The sequence below is a fragment of the Diorhabda carinulata genome, chromosome 6 (assembly GCF_026250575.1).
Source record: "Diorhabda carinulata isolate Delta chromosome 6, icDioCari1.1, whole genome shotgun sequence".
Classification (NCBI taxonomy): Eukaryota; Metazoa; Arthropoda; class Insecta; order Coleoptera; family Chrysomelidae; genus Diorhabda; species Diorhabda carinulata.
This window is the reverse complement of record NC_079465.1, coordinates 18,447,687-18,462,674: the sequence shown is the minus strand read 5'-3', so window position 1 is coordinate 18,462,674 and position 14,988 is coordinate 18,447,687. Positions and strand designations below refer to the sequence as shown.

Genomic DNA, 14,988 nt, shown 5'->3' with positions numbered 1-14,988 from the left:
ACAGGCGTTCTTTCAATTATAAAATTCTCGCTTCCCCCCACCTCTTATTTGAAGAGATAGACTAAAACTTGTGAAATCAAATATACGCTCAATTTCTTGAAGAATACGATAATTTTTGGTATTTAATTACGCCTTCTAGCGATGGACCTACAACTCTGTAAATAATTTCCAGGTTATTTTCGAGGTCACTTTTGTTATAATTTTTTTTCCCGAAGCTGTACTATAAACGGTTCCCGAGATATGGCCGAGAGCCATTATTGGGACACCCGGTACAATCTCCAAGCAAAAATACCAAATTCTCAAAGCGACTAATTTTTTGCGCGTTTAGTTTGTGCTTCTTCGGGTTATAACTGAAAATCTTTCGTCATACAGCTTGGCAAACATGGTAAGACCCCAAGATTTTGATGCGACGTAGACAAGTCTAGTAAATGTAGAGTGCTCATTTTTAAATTATAAGGGTGTACTTCGTATCGCTGATATAGTTTGAGACAAAAAATGGACGTTGAATTGGTCGACCGGCCATTGTATCAAATAGACCTAGCACCTAGAAAAGTTTTGGATAACTTGGGAAAATCGGCAACGAAAATCTACAGTAAATTGTTAGATGATGATGTACAAGTATTTTGTCAAAATACATTAAAGAAGAGATTTGAAACCGGTTGAAGTACGCACTGACGTGAATATAAAGAGTGATTGATCATCGTGATAAATTCTTTGACGGATTATAGCCATTATTAGTCTCCACTTTCCAACATTATTTACAATCTACAGAATGCTATATTAAAGTTACATTTTTTTCAAACGAAACCCCCTATTTTTTATTGCATATTTCGAATCAGATTGACTTCCCTATTACAATTATATAGGGTTGAAATTTATACTAATGGCTTTAAAAAGTTATAACTTTATAAGTTAAAATAATGTATGTTTCGATATCTACAATCGCTCAAAAAATATTCAAGGCGATTTGACATTAAGAAAAGTGAATTTATTTGATAAATATCGATGAAAAAGATAAGGACAAAAAAAAGTTTTTATAATTTTCGATAAGATTGTATTGTAGTTATTGATCGGAAATACTAAAAATAAAGAATACTCGTATACGAGGGTTGCTATTTAAGTTTTGAGATATGGCAACACTGATGTAAATATGTCAAATCTCACTTTGCTATCATGAAGTTTGACATTTTCAAAGGTGAAGGTACTCGGATCTTGTTATCGTTTACATGCTATGATTTTTTATGACTTTCGATGTGGATTAAACCAACAGGCAACAGATGAGGCACCATCTCCATCCACCGTGTTTCACTGGTTTTCCGAATAACATCGATGCAGTGGGTAAACTGATATTGGAAAATATCAATACCGCGAGAATGAGGTAATCCATTTCATTCAGTACATTAATCCTTTCCAATTCTTTCAAATACTACTTCGAAAAATGCTTGGGTCGTTGTCATGCTGGAAGATAACTTTTCCGTCGATTTGACGCTGGCCAGAACGTACATTTTTTACATTTTTCTTTAATATTTTTCCATTGTCGTTTTTATGGGTCTTTCAAAACGAGCTAAATCCAAAATTGCACAACTCACCTGTTTTTTCCGGAATAACTAGACATGTCTTCAATGTTCCATTAGAGAAACGTAGAATGGTCAATTCTGAATGGTAGACCAGCATTTGCTTGCCAGAAGTGTTCAAGAAATTAAGAAAACCAATCAAAGACGACGAATCATTTCCACCATGACAATGCGACGTTTTTGAACAGTCACCACATGGAATTGATGGTTAATCTGCCATACAGTCCCTGTTGGGCACTCAACGTTTTCTCCTTATACTCGAAGATCAAAAAGAAATTGCGAGGTTAACGTTTTTCTACACCTGAAGAAGCAGGTAATGTGGTCAAATTACCACTTTTGGAGGTACCTCAATCGGAATGGTTAATTGATTCAAACGCACGTAAAAATGTATTGATCTTAATGGAGTATACTTTGAAAAACAGTAAACCCATATCCAATTGTTAATATTTGTTTCGGTAATTTTATACTTTTGGCTCTAGAAAATCGAAAAATCATTCGATTTCGATGAATTTTTTTAAATCTTTTGTTGTTATATTTTTGTTCATAATCTACACAAAAAATGAACAAATTGAAGAAACATCTCGAAGCTTCAGTAGCAATCCTCGTATAAAGCTTCTTTTAACTTCAAATAAACAATATGTTAGAAGTTGATCCAAGTAAATTAAATTAAGGCAATAATATTCGCGTTGATTTGTATGATAAATTAACTAAAAAATTATAATAATTGCATATTTTAGTATATAAATCGACCAAACATACTTATCTTAATCAGAGCGACATTTATTTTAATCTCAATCATAACAAAATAAAAACAACGTCGAAACGAGAAAAAACATGAAATATTCACCCGAATCCAGTTAATTTTAGAACGTTATTTCAAAATTATTATTGAACTGTCAAAATTTATACACACCGATATAGTTAATTCATCTACCAGACTGTTAGTACCAATAAAGATGTTTGCTACCTAGCAATTATTAATGCTCTGATAAGAAATATTACAACAGATGATAATTACGTTGATTTGATAAGAAAATTTCACATCAGTACGTTTTAATAACAGCTTGATATGTTAGTGACATATAAATATTTACATCAATTGTAGCGGTGAGTTCTACTATAATCCATTGTATTTTTAATGTTTTTTATTTTACGTCCGTTATAATATTCACATTTTTTTTATTAATTTGCATTCACAAAGAATGTAATTTATGAATCGGGCAAAAAGCGTGTAAACAAGTATCGAATTTTTTCATGCTTTTGCGTTAAAAAAGTGCAACGCAATTATAATATTGAGTAATTATTTAGAATTGGGGCTCCAGGCAAAAATCGCTCCAAAAAATTTTTCACCACCTGGAAACTATTTCATTAGGTAGAATTAGATAATTCTAAAAAAAGGTGGGCGGGACATATTTCATGGGGTTTCATCGAAAACAAAACCCTTTTTAGGTATAGGTATAGCTTAAATTCGAATAATAAAGTGACAAAGAGGATGATATTAAATAGAAGAAATGAATTTTTCAGTTTTTTAACGATTGATATAATGAACCTAACCTAATCTAATAAAACCTAACCTAATCTAATCCAACCTAACATAACCAAATCGAATCTAACATAATCACATGTGCTATTAGATTGGATAACTATTGACATTCAATATCCATAAGGTAAAATATGTGTCTCCCCAACCTTTAAAGTACTTTCGGAGCACTAATATACAACCCTATATGCGCGAAAAAATTTTTAGATAAACTTTGGATTGGAGCCCCATTTCTAAATATTTACATAAAATTGTTTTATCAAAATAGTGGGCTGTGAACGCTTTCTACTCATATCAATTCGTTATTTCGATAAACTGTCAAATTTTTATTTCTTAATATTCGTTCAAAAAAATCCGTTTTGTGTTTAATTAAAATTAATTAAAAATAGTGTAGTATTATTATTAGCGATGGAGAGTAATGGTTAAGAAAGTTTAAACTGCACAGATGTTGTTGAACCGGCAACTGAAGCGACTATGTCTTCAGTCAATTTTTGATTCTTTTGGTATGGCCATGCATATAACGGCACCAACCAGAATAACTAAAACTAGTTGCAGTACTATAGACTGTCGTGTAAGATCCAGAATCCACCGATTGTACTGTCTTTAATTAAGGTCTCTCCGATCATGAAGCAGTTACATTTTATGTCCGGACAGGACCAAATCCTGAGCTGCAATGTCAGTATTCTTTATAAAAACAGAAGCTTCAGTCATTGCTGCGTTAAATTGGTTCCACTCCACCCCAGAATGTCTTCAAGATTAATATTTATGGTAGTAATTTGTTGTTGCCTACGGATTTGGTTGCTAGCCGAGTTTATTGGGGCGACCATTAGCTCATGCCATTGACAAGCCTTCCGCATTTCGTTTATTTACATTTGGATGCCTTGAAGATAAACTCACCCTGATTGTCTTTAAATTTAAATGGATGTGGTTCTCCTAGTTTATTCACAATTTCATAAACAACAGAGTGCAGTCTCGAAATTTTAAGTGCTTGTTGTGGACAATTCCTTTAAGTGGGAGTTCCATATTGCCACTTTATCTAAAAAATTAAGTTCCTCCTTTTTTGCGCTGAGAACAGTTTCCAAAGAACTTATTTACCTCCGTAACAGTTTATTATGCCTTTATCGAGTCGCGATATGCCCTTCTGGAGTACGTGTGGTACGACTCAATTTGAGGTGTTAGATATTTACTTGGACAAACCATCAACACTCACTGCAGGGACTTCTTTGAAAGTGATTCTTCTTTATTCATCTTTGAATCCGTTTGCCTGATTCATAAGCACGCTTCTACAATTTCAGAAAGATCATTGCACTGCTATCCACGACCTTTATCTACCTACTATACGTTCAGAATAAGTTAAGGGGTCAATATTTTACAATGCGAAAAAAATGCACAATCACTTGCCAATTAAAATCAAATCGATATAATCTTTTCCCGCATTCTGCAATAATTTGAAGGCATATTTACTAGAAAGTGCTTTCTATTTTGTAAACGATTGTTTGTTTTTTAGTTTTTACAAACTTTTGTCTATAAATTGTAACAATTTTTTGACAATAAAGCATTTCTCTCTTCTCTTTATTAAATCATGGTTTGAAGCAAACGATCTCTGTTTAAACACTGAAAAAACTTTATCCTATAAAGGAGTTTTAAAACCTCTAAAACTCAACAATGACTTAATACGATACTCAAATTTGATAAAATTTCTTGGTCTACATATTGACGGTGCCCTTCAATGGTCTGTACATATAGACTCTACTTGCTTTGCCATTAAATCTGTGACTGAACAGCTCGATTCTCGTACTGCTTTAACAACTGACTACTCGTTATTCGAATCGCATATTATGGTTTGCCTTTCTGGGGGTCTCTTCGATTCTATCTTCAAATTACAATTAGTTATATTTATGGTTTGAATTGCGAATTCTATTTTAAAAAAGACAAAATCTTAACTCTCCCCGCTCTCTCCATTTTAGAATCTGTTTGTTTGCTTCGCAAACACTTCCACAACCCCAACTGAGAGACCCATGCATACCTACCCTACTAGAAGAAAGAAGACAGACATTTACTTGACTATACCTACTTCTAATCTGATGAAAAATTCCATTATCTTCGGTACGAAAAAATTATTTAATCAACTACCTTCTGAAATAAAAATTGCAAAAAATTTTGATAAATTTCGAGGTTTGACAAAGGCATTACTGCTGGAAAGATCTTATCATTCTGCGGCTGAATTCTACAATTCACCATAGACTCTAGAGACTGGTATAATTCAATTTGTGATATATCTGTGATATATATCTTACAATTGTGTAAGATATACAAGATATACAATTATATACAACCTAATTACTATTATTGAAATCAATCATTATTTTGTATTTTCATATTATGTGATAGAAAAGTATGTAGCTTTGTCCATAAAATTGTAAAAATTTTCTAGTCATCATTATTTATTAATGGAAATTGTCTAAAAATCATCCCCCACCTCCTATCGACTTATGGTTGTTTTTAAGTTAGGTTAGGGTAGGTTACGTTAGGTTAGGTTAGATTAAATTAGGTTAGGTTCTACTCAAGAGCACTATTAATAAAACATATTTCCGTGCTCTTTCAACACCACTCGCCACATCCCTTTACCATAAAAAAAGAGTTATTGAATTGTCTTTATTACCCCCCACAATCCCAAGTCGATAGGGGATGGGGGATGAGTTTTAGATTTTTTTGTGTTTGTTCAGTACACTTTTCTTTATTACCCTCCACAATCTATCGATAGGGGATGGGGGATGAGTTTTAGATTTTTTTGTATTCGTTCATTACATTTTCTTTATTACCCTCCACAATCCCAAGTCGATAGGGGATGGGGGATGAGTTTTAGATTTTTTTGTGTTTGTTCAGTACACTTTTCTTTATTACCCTCCACAATCTGTCGATAGGGGATGGGGGATGAGTTTTAGATTTTTTTGTATTCGTTCATTACATTTTCTTTATTACCCTCCACAATCCCAAGTCGATAGGGGGTGGGGGATGAGTTTTAGATTTTTTTGTGTTTGTTCAGTACACTTTTCTTTATTACCCTCCACAATCTGTCGATAGGGGATGGGGGATGAGTTTTAGATTTTTTTGTATTCGTTCATTACATTTTCTTTATTACCCTCCACAATCCCAAGTCGATAGGGGGTGGGGGATGAGTTTTAGATTTTTTTGTGTTCGTTCAGTACACTTTTCTTTATTACCCCCACAATCCCAAGTCGATAGGGGGTTGGGGATGAATTTTAGATAAATACCTCATCAATTTATAATTAATATACAAAATGTTGCTTTGATAATGATTGATATCTATTGTGATGAGTAGAGTACTTAGAGACTGAAATAGAAATTTAATGGGAGAGTGGATTCCTTCAAAGTCATAAAATAAATTTTTATATTGATGTCAAACTGCTGTACATTTTTATTTGCCCTGACCAGGGTTGTTTGTCACCAAATAATCCTATCTAACTATTGATTGTTATCAAAATTTGCAAACCAGACACGGTAAAAGCAACCGGTACTGTTCAAACAATATTATTTACATGTGAATTCTGAAAATCTAAAATTCCACTTCAACTTTTATTGACCTGTTTTCTTTCATTATCTTAGTTTCGTTTACGATCGGCAAACGGGTGACTTTCGTTTCGATAAACATTCTCTCACTAATTTGCTTTGAACCATAAATAGGAAAGTAAATGCACTCCCAAAAATTCGGTATAGTCACTTATCTTTTATAAATATATATAAACAACGATTAGACCGTCCTAACATTCAAAAGGGTCTCAATTTTAGTAGTATGCTCGCAATTTTGACAAGTAAATACGAATTTTTATTTATCTACTTCTAATTAATCGAAATAATTATAAAACCAGAATGAAATCATTAATTTTGAAATTTGTTGTTAAGCGGGCCACACACGATACTGCGGCGTCGTACGACAGGATCGTGTTGTCAGACCAAAATGTAATTTTATTAACGTCCTTGTGCTTAATTAGGTTAGAAACACCTGCCCGGGGTACATCTTAATCATTCAAGAATAACAATAATTCAAAATACCATAACTTTGGTTTATAAATCGGTAAGTTAAGAGTTAAACGAAAGGCCAAACAAACAAAGAATTGGTTACTATTATTAAAGATCTAAAGTAAGAGAAAATTTATTATATTGACAAGCTGTGCAAAAAGGGTCGTACTTTTCTCAGACTACCTCCTTACTACTGCATATTTAACCCTATAGAGTTAATAATCAGTCTTCAGAACTGAGTGAAGAGGTTGTAGAACTTGTAAAAAAAGTTCTAGCAGCAGACCTTCAAGAGCTTAAGAAAAACTGTGTTGAACATGTACGCCTATGTTAGATCAATCAAGATTGTCGGCAATTGTTTCAATAATCTGCAATTGATATTGGAAGAATTATATAAAAAAAGGAAAATGGATACACTGGTTATTGAACAAACCAACTGGATATATTCGTTTTTGATAAAGCAAGGTTAAATGGTTCCAATCAAACAACATTATTTTAAATCACATCAAACTTTAATATTAATTAAAAACTTGATTGGCTTTTTAGTCTAAAATAAAAATTAAAACTATTATGGCTATTTCTGGTTGCAGAAATCGCAATTAGAATCATCATCATATGGTTCATGATTGCCAGGAACATCTGGTTCTGTATGAACAGGTTCAGTGAAATTTTGACTCAATAATTTTTTGTATCAAGAAAAAGTTTCATCTTTCTCCCAGTCGTTACCAGACTTTACGTCTGCTTTCTTCAAATTACTTAAGACATTTATTTACGTTAGACGGTGCAATTGATTGGAGATGTGTCTTTCTTGATTTCAAGATGCTAAACCCAATCCTTCGAGTTTTCCATAACACGTTTCCAAAGATTTGACATCCTTCAAGCGCCAGCAATAAAACAACTCCATGTCTCTTATCAATCGTTTGGTATTCTTCCTTTGGTGTAATTAGAAAACTATCTCCATGTATGGGAAATGTCAAATATATCTCTTCAATATTTTCTGAGGATTTATTGACGAGCCAAAAGATAATTTTTGTTTTAGCCGCCACAGTCATCATTCTTTTGCCCGATACATTCAAAGACTTTAAGTGATGCAAGAGTCCTGATTCCACTTCATCTTCGTCTTCAAACCATTAATGGAAACCCACGAAACAAATATTGTAATAGCTAATTTATCGAGAATAAATAGACTCTAGAGTCTTCAATGGGTGTTCGAGGTCGAAACAAAAATTTTCCGAGTCAGAATCATCATTTCTTCATAGCTTTGGCATGACTCAAAAGAGGAGCTTATTCAGCGTGTTTTCCAGATATAGCACAATGGTTCAATAACCATAATTGGTTAGGTGAACGAGCAATGTCGAGGAACTCAATGCGACTATTCAGAATTTTCTTCCGGGACAGTTGGTTTCCTTCAAATCTGTATTACCACCACACAATTTGCAGTTAAAAGTAGGATCAGTTGTCATCATCAACCTCGACTGTGCAATGGAACAAGACTGGCTGTGAAAAAGGTGATGATTGACGTCATTGAGGCAACAATCATAAAGGGAAAATACAAAGGAGAGGATGTCTTGATCCTGCGTATATTCCAGCTGAGTTACCATTCGAGCTTAAGCGTTTACAATTTCCGGTACGTCTGGCCTTTGCGATAACCATAAATAAATCGCAAGGCCAGTAATTGGAAGTTTTCGGAATAAACTTGGAGAGTTTCCCTCGCGCATGGACAATTATACATCGGAAAACCATTATCTTTGTTTATTTAAGCACCACACAACAATACAAAAAATGTAGTTTATCAGAAAAATTTAAATTTATTAACAAACTGTATCATAACTGTGTGTGTCTGTCAAGCAACATCTAGTGTAATTTATCGAAAATAATATTAAGCGTGTGGAATATTCCATTGTTTTTAACAAAGGGTATTTCCGCTTGTTGCTAAGAGATGGTGTTAAATTTTTTTGGCTCCCTCCACCCATGTTCTGATAATAAACTTTTTTCCCTCAAATCTCAATTTTAGTGAAAATGTGTACTAAATTTGAGCATTTTACAACACAACTTCACTCCAAAATCGCAATTTATTGTACTGAAAATTGAGGTGTTTTTATATATATCTCGAATTGAACACGGTCCTGCATCTAATGTGAGAAGTATACAGTTCAATCGTGGGAGTGATAAAACTAAAATAGGGATAATTGTATAAATTTGATATCAAAAAATATTTATTTTCAATTTTATAGCTTCCCAAATCCACTCTATGACTACTGAATATTTCATACAAATTATTTATCAAATACAAACAGTTGATGAAGTTTATTTCTATTTTCGTTTTAACCCCGTTATAAATATGTGGTTTATCGATGTTTATGTACTGGTTCCAGTCCGTCTAGAAAAATACAAATCAGCCGAAGCATATTTATAAATCGCTTTCACCTATACATTATACAGGATGATCTGGAGTTTAATATAGAATATATATACAAACACATTCTATCAGAACTTTTAATTAACACTAGCAGTGATAATAAATTAATTTTTTATTGGAATGTCAAATGTAAGTTGAAAGGCACATATCTCAAAAAATGTAAATTCTCTTACATATACGGGGCAGAGACTTTTCAAATACAGTCCTGCGATCTCTTCTTGATAAACCGGAGTAAAAGCCTTGTCTATGCACGTCCCAAAACACGTTTCCGTCACTATTATAGTATTTGTGCAGTAGCGGTTTAAAACAAACGACAATTTTCTATCTTGTGCGCGTGTTTTTGAGTGGTGTAACCACTTTAGAGAGAGCGCTGAAGATGGCCAGCGCCCAGGTCTCACTGTGACTGTTTCAACTCCGGGAACAGTGACCAAAATCAACCAAATTATGCATGCAGATTGTCGAATGAGCATCCGGATGATTGTCGAGGCTGTAAACGCCGATAGAGAAACGGTCAGAAAAATTTTACACGTCGTATAGAAGTAAAAAAAATGAATATGCAAAATCGGTATACACCGCGTATTTTTCTGTTTGAAAAATAATAACTTTGACATGTTTCCCACTTTCAAAATTACCTGTCTTGCTGATGAAACAGAAGAAAGTAAAGTTCTTATTAATAATTATTTGACCAGTCTATGGAAGCAATTCTCGTTTTACTTTAAAGATTTTGACATGTCCAAATATGAATGGATTAGAAACCCATTTGTGCAGGAGCAGGAAATGATAATTGACTTATCAAGTGATAGCACATTAAAGCAGTGTTTCAAGACGAAAATAATAAGGTAAAAGTTATGTATTGTTAACCATTGAGCATGAGCCGCCCCTGCCGTGTAGAATTATTTATGTATAAGTTCTGTTTTCGCAACTTTAAATGCCTATAACCTATGAGAAAATTTGTTTTTTGTCACAGCATTATTTTCACGCCATCTAATCTCTCCCGAATTTTTCGCATCAAGTCCCGTAACACTCTGTATATAAGATGCAATAAAAACTGATTCGGCTTGGCCATTACTGTATAAGTTTCTTAATCAAAGTATCACAGAAGGAAGAATCATGTTTTTTAGAGTTTTTAGACTTCATTCGATGTTTTAAATACTCGTATTCTCAAGTCTACGGATGTTTATAAGTAATTTTTAGCGAGAGAGAAAGACAATATCGCCATCTGTTAGCAGTAAACGGAAATCTATTATTTTTGTCGAAAACGATAGAATCTTCCACGCGCTTCGAGTCTAAACTAGAACCTTCCTTAACCATGTAAAACGAGTGCATCGACTTTATGTGAGTCAGTTGAGTCGAGTAATCGAAGCGATACCATTTCCCTCATTTAAAATCATTTGGCACAGTGAACCAAAAAAAAATTGGATGAATATTCTCAACTTCTTCAAAATTTGATAACGGAATTCAACAATCGTTTTTGAAGACTTTCACAAAATGAATGAAATGGAATTTCCAACATTCAACAATCCATTCAATTTTGAAGCTTCACAGGCACCAGTTCATTTGCAAATGGAGTTGATAGATCTTCAATCGGACAGTATTTTAAAAGAAAAATTTAATGAGATTAACGCCCTTACATTTTATAAACATTATTTCAAGAGTTTGGATAATTAGCCGGAATATAAAAAGCACATAGCATTCTCTGCATGTTTGGTAGCACCTATTTATGTAAGCAGATGTTTTCAGTCATAAAAATAATTAAGAACAAATACAACAACATCCCCAATCAATTCTTAAAATAACTACAACGACATCAAAAATAAGATAAGTCAAGTATGTGGATCCTCGATCACCTACCATCTTTTATAACTTTGATATGATTTTTAACAACCGTATATTATATAATTATATAATTTAATAAATAAAATGTTATGATAATTCAGTTCATTTCTTTTATTTTCAATCTAGCCCACCTAGGAATCCATAATTTAATATATGGCCCTCTGAAAAATTGAGTTTGTAACCCTGAAGTAGAGGGTCCATTATTTTATAATTAAATAACCAAACCATAAATATAAAACAGAATTAATTGATCTACTTACTGCAATATCTACATTGCTGGAGTGAATAGATGAGATCTTCATATTCATAAAGTATTTGAAATCACTACATACTAATTACGTATGAAATTATATAAATGGTAATAATTGAAACACAAGCCGTGGAATTTCATATTTACATTTATAATTAACATCGCTGGTTATAATTGAGGATCATTCAATATTAAATCAACACTCTGAAATAAAAAAAATTACTTGACCTCTCAGAATTTGATATGAAGGTTGTCCTCAAAAAATTTAAGAAACATGCGAATTTTTTTTGAAATATCGCACTCGGTTTAAAAATTTGTTTCCCAAAATCCATCAAAAAAACGTAACAGATATATTTTGTAATCATCAAAGCTTTTCTCCTAATTGAGCTAGAGATATATTGATACACAACACCACGCACTTTTGTAAAAAATGATTTTGAAAGATTAAATTCAAAATTTTGATTTTCTTAAAAACCGCATTTGTTTAAATTTTCAAAAAATTCCTATCTTAGAACAATTTATACTTTTCGTAAGCGATACTGAAATTGGGTTTATAGTTAAATAATAATTTTTAAAAAGGAAGTTTCATGAAAGTACCACAGATTTCTTTACTAAATTACATAAATCATGAACTTAATAAGTTCTTAGGCAAAAGTTATTCAGAACTAGATGATTTCCGAAGTCTGTACGACTTCTTCAGATGTTATTACATAATTCCTTCCTGTAGGAGAGGTGGGATCAACTTTTCAAAATACATCTGTCAGTGGTTTCCACAATATGTCTGGTTTTCTTGGCGTGAAAATGACGGCGAAGAAACAGTAGGTAGATACACCACTACTACACCAACACTCACAATTACACTGTCTAACGGACGTTTCTATAACCAAGTTATCGTCGTCAGAGAGTTAGACTTGACTTACCTGTTTTATACTGAATTTTCTCACCAACAAACCTTCTCCCGCGAAAATTAATTCCAACCTCGACGGCGGGAACCTTCAAATTTATACAATTATCTATAGAGTGGGCTGTAGGAAAAGGGCCCTTTGTCCTTATTTAAGCCTTTCGCACATTTAGTAATTTCAATGCTTTCTAATGCATCCAACAATTAATGCAAAATTTTTTAAAAAATAAAAAATTTTTGGATACATTTGAAAGCATTGAAATTGCTAAAGATAAGAAAAGCTTAAATAGGGACAAAGGGCCAATTCCTTACTGCAACAATTCAGCACCGATAGTGACTTTTGAACGGTCGTCTATGCCCTCGAAAATTTCTTAACACAGGTTAAATAGAACTGAGCAATCATTTGTGTGTATAATTGATGGTAACTTTAGTCACTTGTAGTTTTTCAGGGCATTTTTGGTTGGTTACTGTTTCCTCTGTTGTATCTTCAGAGATTATTTTAACAAATATCTTGATTTCGAAGGATCCATCCATCAGCCTCCCACTTCGAAATTTTTAGAATCATTTAAGGTTGGTTTATGCAGTCATAATTAAAAATTACCATTTAACTAACCAAATAAATTACTAGTTGAAAGACACTAAAATGGTACTTGTAGTTCATGCTGAGAAATTAATAATAAATTTAAATTCAAATTAAACTAAGAGTTCGTCAACTTTTAACCTCTTAGTTTAATTTTGTGAGGTTATGAGCACAGAATACGTTAGGACAATCTGTATTTGTAGAATTGTTTTGTTTACAACATCCTAGCTCTTCGTTTAAGTGAATATGACTCGCGTCATTGCGCCAATTTGATTTTTGCCTCGGTGTTTTATTTTCAAAAATTATATAACAAAATACAAAAAAGTGAAGTCTAAAAGTCAGCAATGTCCTTTAGACGATGGATAGTGCCAGAAGTTTTCCACATTTTTCCAGGACCCATACAGGGAATTTTTATTGGTTAACCAGTAATTTATAATTATAAAAAATTACCACCAAGAAAATTTAATTTAATGCTAATTTTAATTGTGGCTGCATAAACCAAGCTTTACCAAAAGTATAACCTTTTTATTTTAATTGTTTAGGAATTTGAAAAAATTCACTTTTGAAGAGAATCAAAATCAAAATGTTGAATTTTTATACTTTTTATACCAAAGTACGTGGTGTTTTACATCAAAAGAAAGCATTTTAACTGAGAAAAATGACATCTCAAGTCAATTAGAAGAAAAGCTTTGATGATTTTGCAAAATATGTCTGTTACGTTTTTTTTGGTGGATATTATTTTATTTGCAAAAAAAATTGGCCTTTTCCTTAATCTCTATGAAGACAACTTTAATACCAACTTTAGTTAAATTCTGAGGGGGTCAGGTTTATACGCCGTGTCGATTTGAAATGGAATGACCCTTGATTTGGAAAATTCATTATTTTAAATATAATTGAGGAAAAATACAATTCATAAGTACACAATTTTCAAAATACTACAATAGATAATACAGATAAAAGTTTATATAAGTCCCAAACAAACTTCTTATATAAAAGCAAACTCAATTATAAATTACATATTTTATAGTAATGTACCCATTCACATTTTTTTATAATCCAGATATACCTCGTCTCGTAATAAACACAAGACAATAATGTATAATATAAATTTTGCCTTTATACAAAAATATAAATGATGAATAATCTTTTGTTTCAAATATTGCTGATGTTAAGTGTGAATAACAGATATATTGAAGGTATTTGATAAAATATTTATCTTACAAGTGCTAATAACAAAACTGGTATCTCATGAATATTTACCATGTTATTATGGTACTTTATGAAATGTCGTGTATTAGAAAGAATACATTTTTTGAACTTTTCAATTTTATACTTTGTACTAAATTTTCTTCGGAATATTTCAAAAATATAATATTTTGTATGACAAATATTGGTAAAAATATATAAAATTATAAAAGAGAACAAAGAATTTCTAACTAAGAATTGACAAAATCAATATCAGTTTTATTTAAATATAATAATATAATATAAGACAATACAAATAAACTAAAGATCAGATTGTGGTTTTCAGTAGAAAAAAAACAAGGTTATGGCGTACTTACCTAATTAGACGCTATGAATCAAATTTGCACCACTACAGAATGTTTCCAATAACACTTTTTTACGAAACTTTATTCACTAAAAGGACTAAAATAGCTTGTCAAGCACATTTTTTAAATAAAACGAAGGACGAAATGATTACTCCTCACATTTCAATTGTAACAATTCACTTAAACAGCTGTTCTTAGGAACTTTTCTGTTGCCAAAAATATTGGTCACTCTGTTTAGGCTATGACTAAGATGCCAGTATTATACAAATTTTTATTTGAAAATACATTGTACTCCAATAT

General features: G+C 32.1%; 1 protein-coding gene across 5 annotated transcripts in view; it reads right to left on the bottom strand.

The window, feature by feature from the left end:
* The window catches only part of LOC130895845 (kinase D-interacting substrate of 220 kDa B), an 87,469-nt gene extending 72,481 nt beyond the window's left edge, over nucleotides 1-14,988 (bottom strand). For 2 of the 5 annotated variants that reach the window (XM_057803398.1, XM_057803401.1), the window contains exon 1: nucleotides 14,701-14,916. The gene's annotated coding sequence lies outside the window, so the exon portion shown is untranslated. Of the gene's footprint in view, nucleotides 1-2,487; nucleotides 2,515-14,700 lie in introns of those variants that run through there. The other 3 variants (XM_057803403.1, XM_057803404.1, XM_057803400.1) reach the window with 3 other exon arrangements.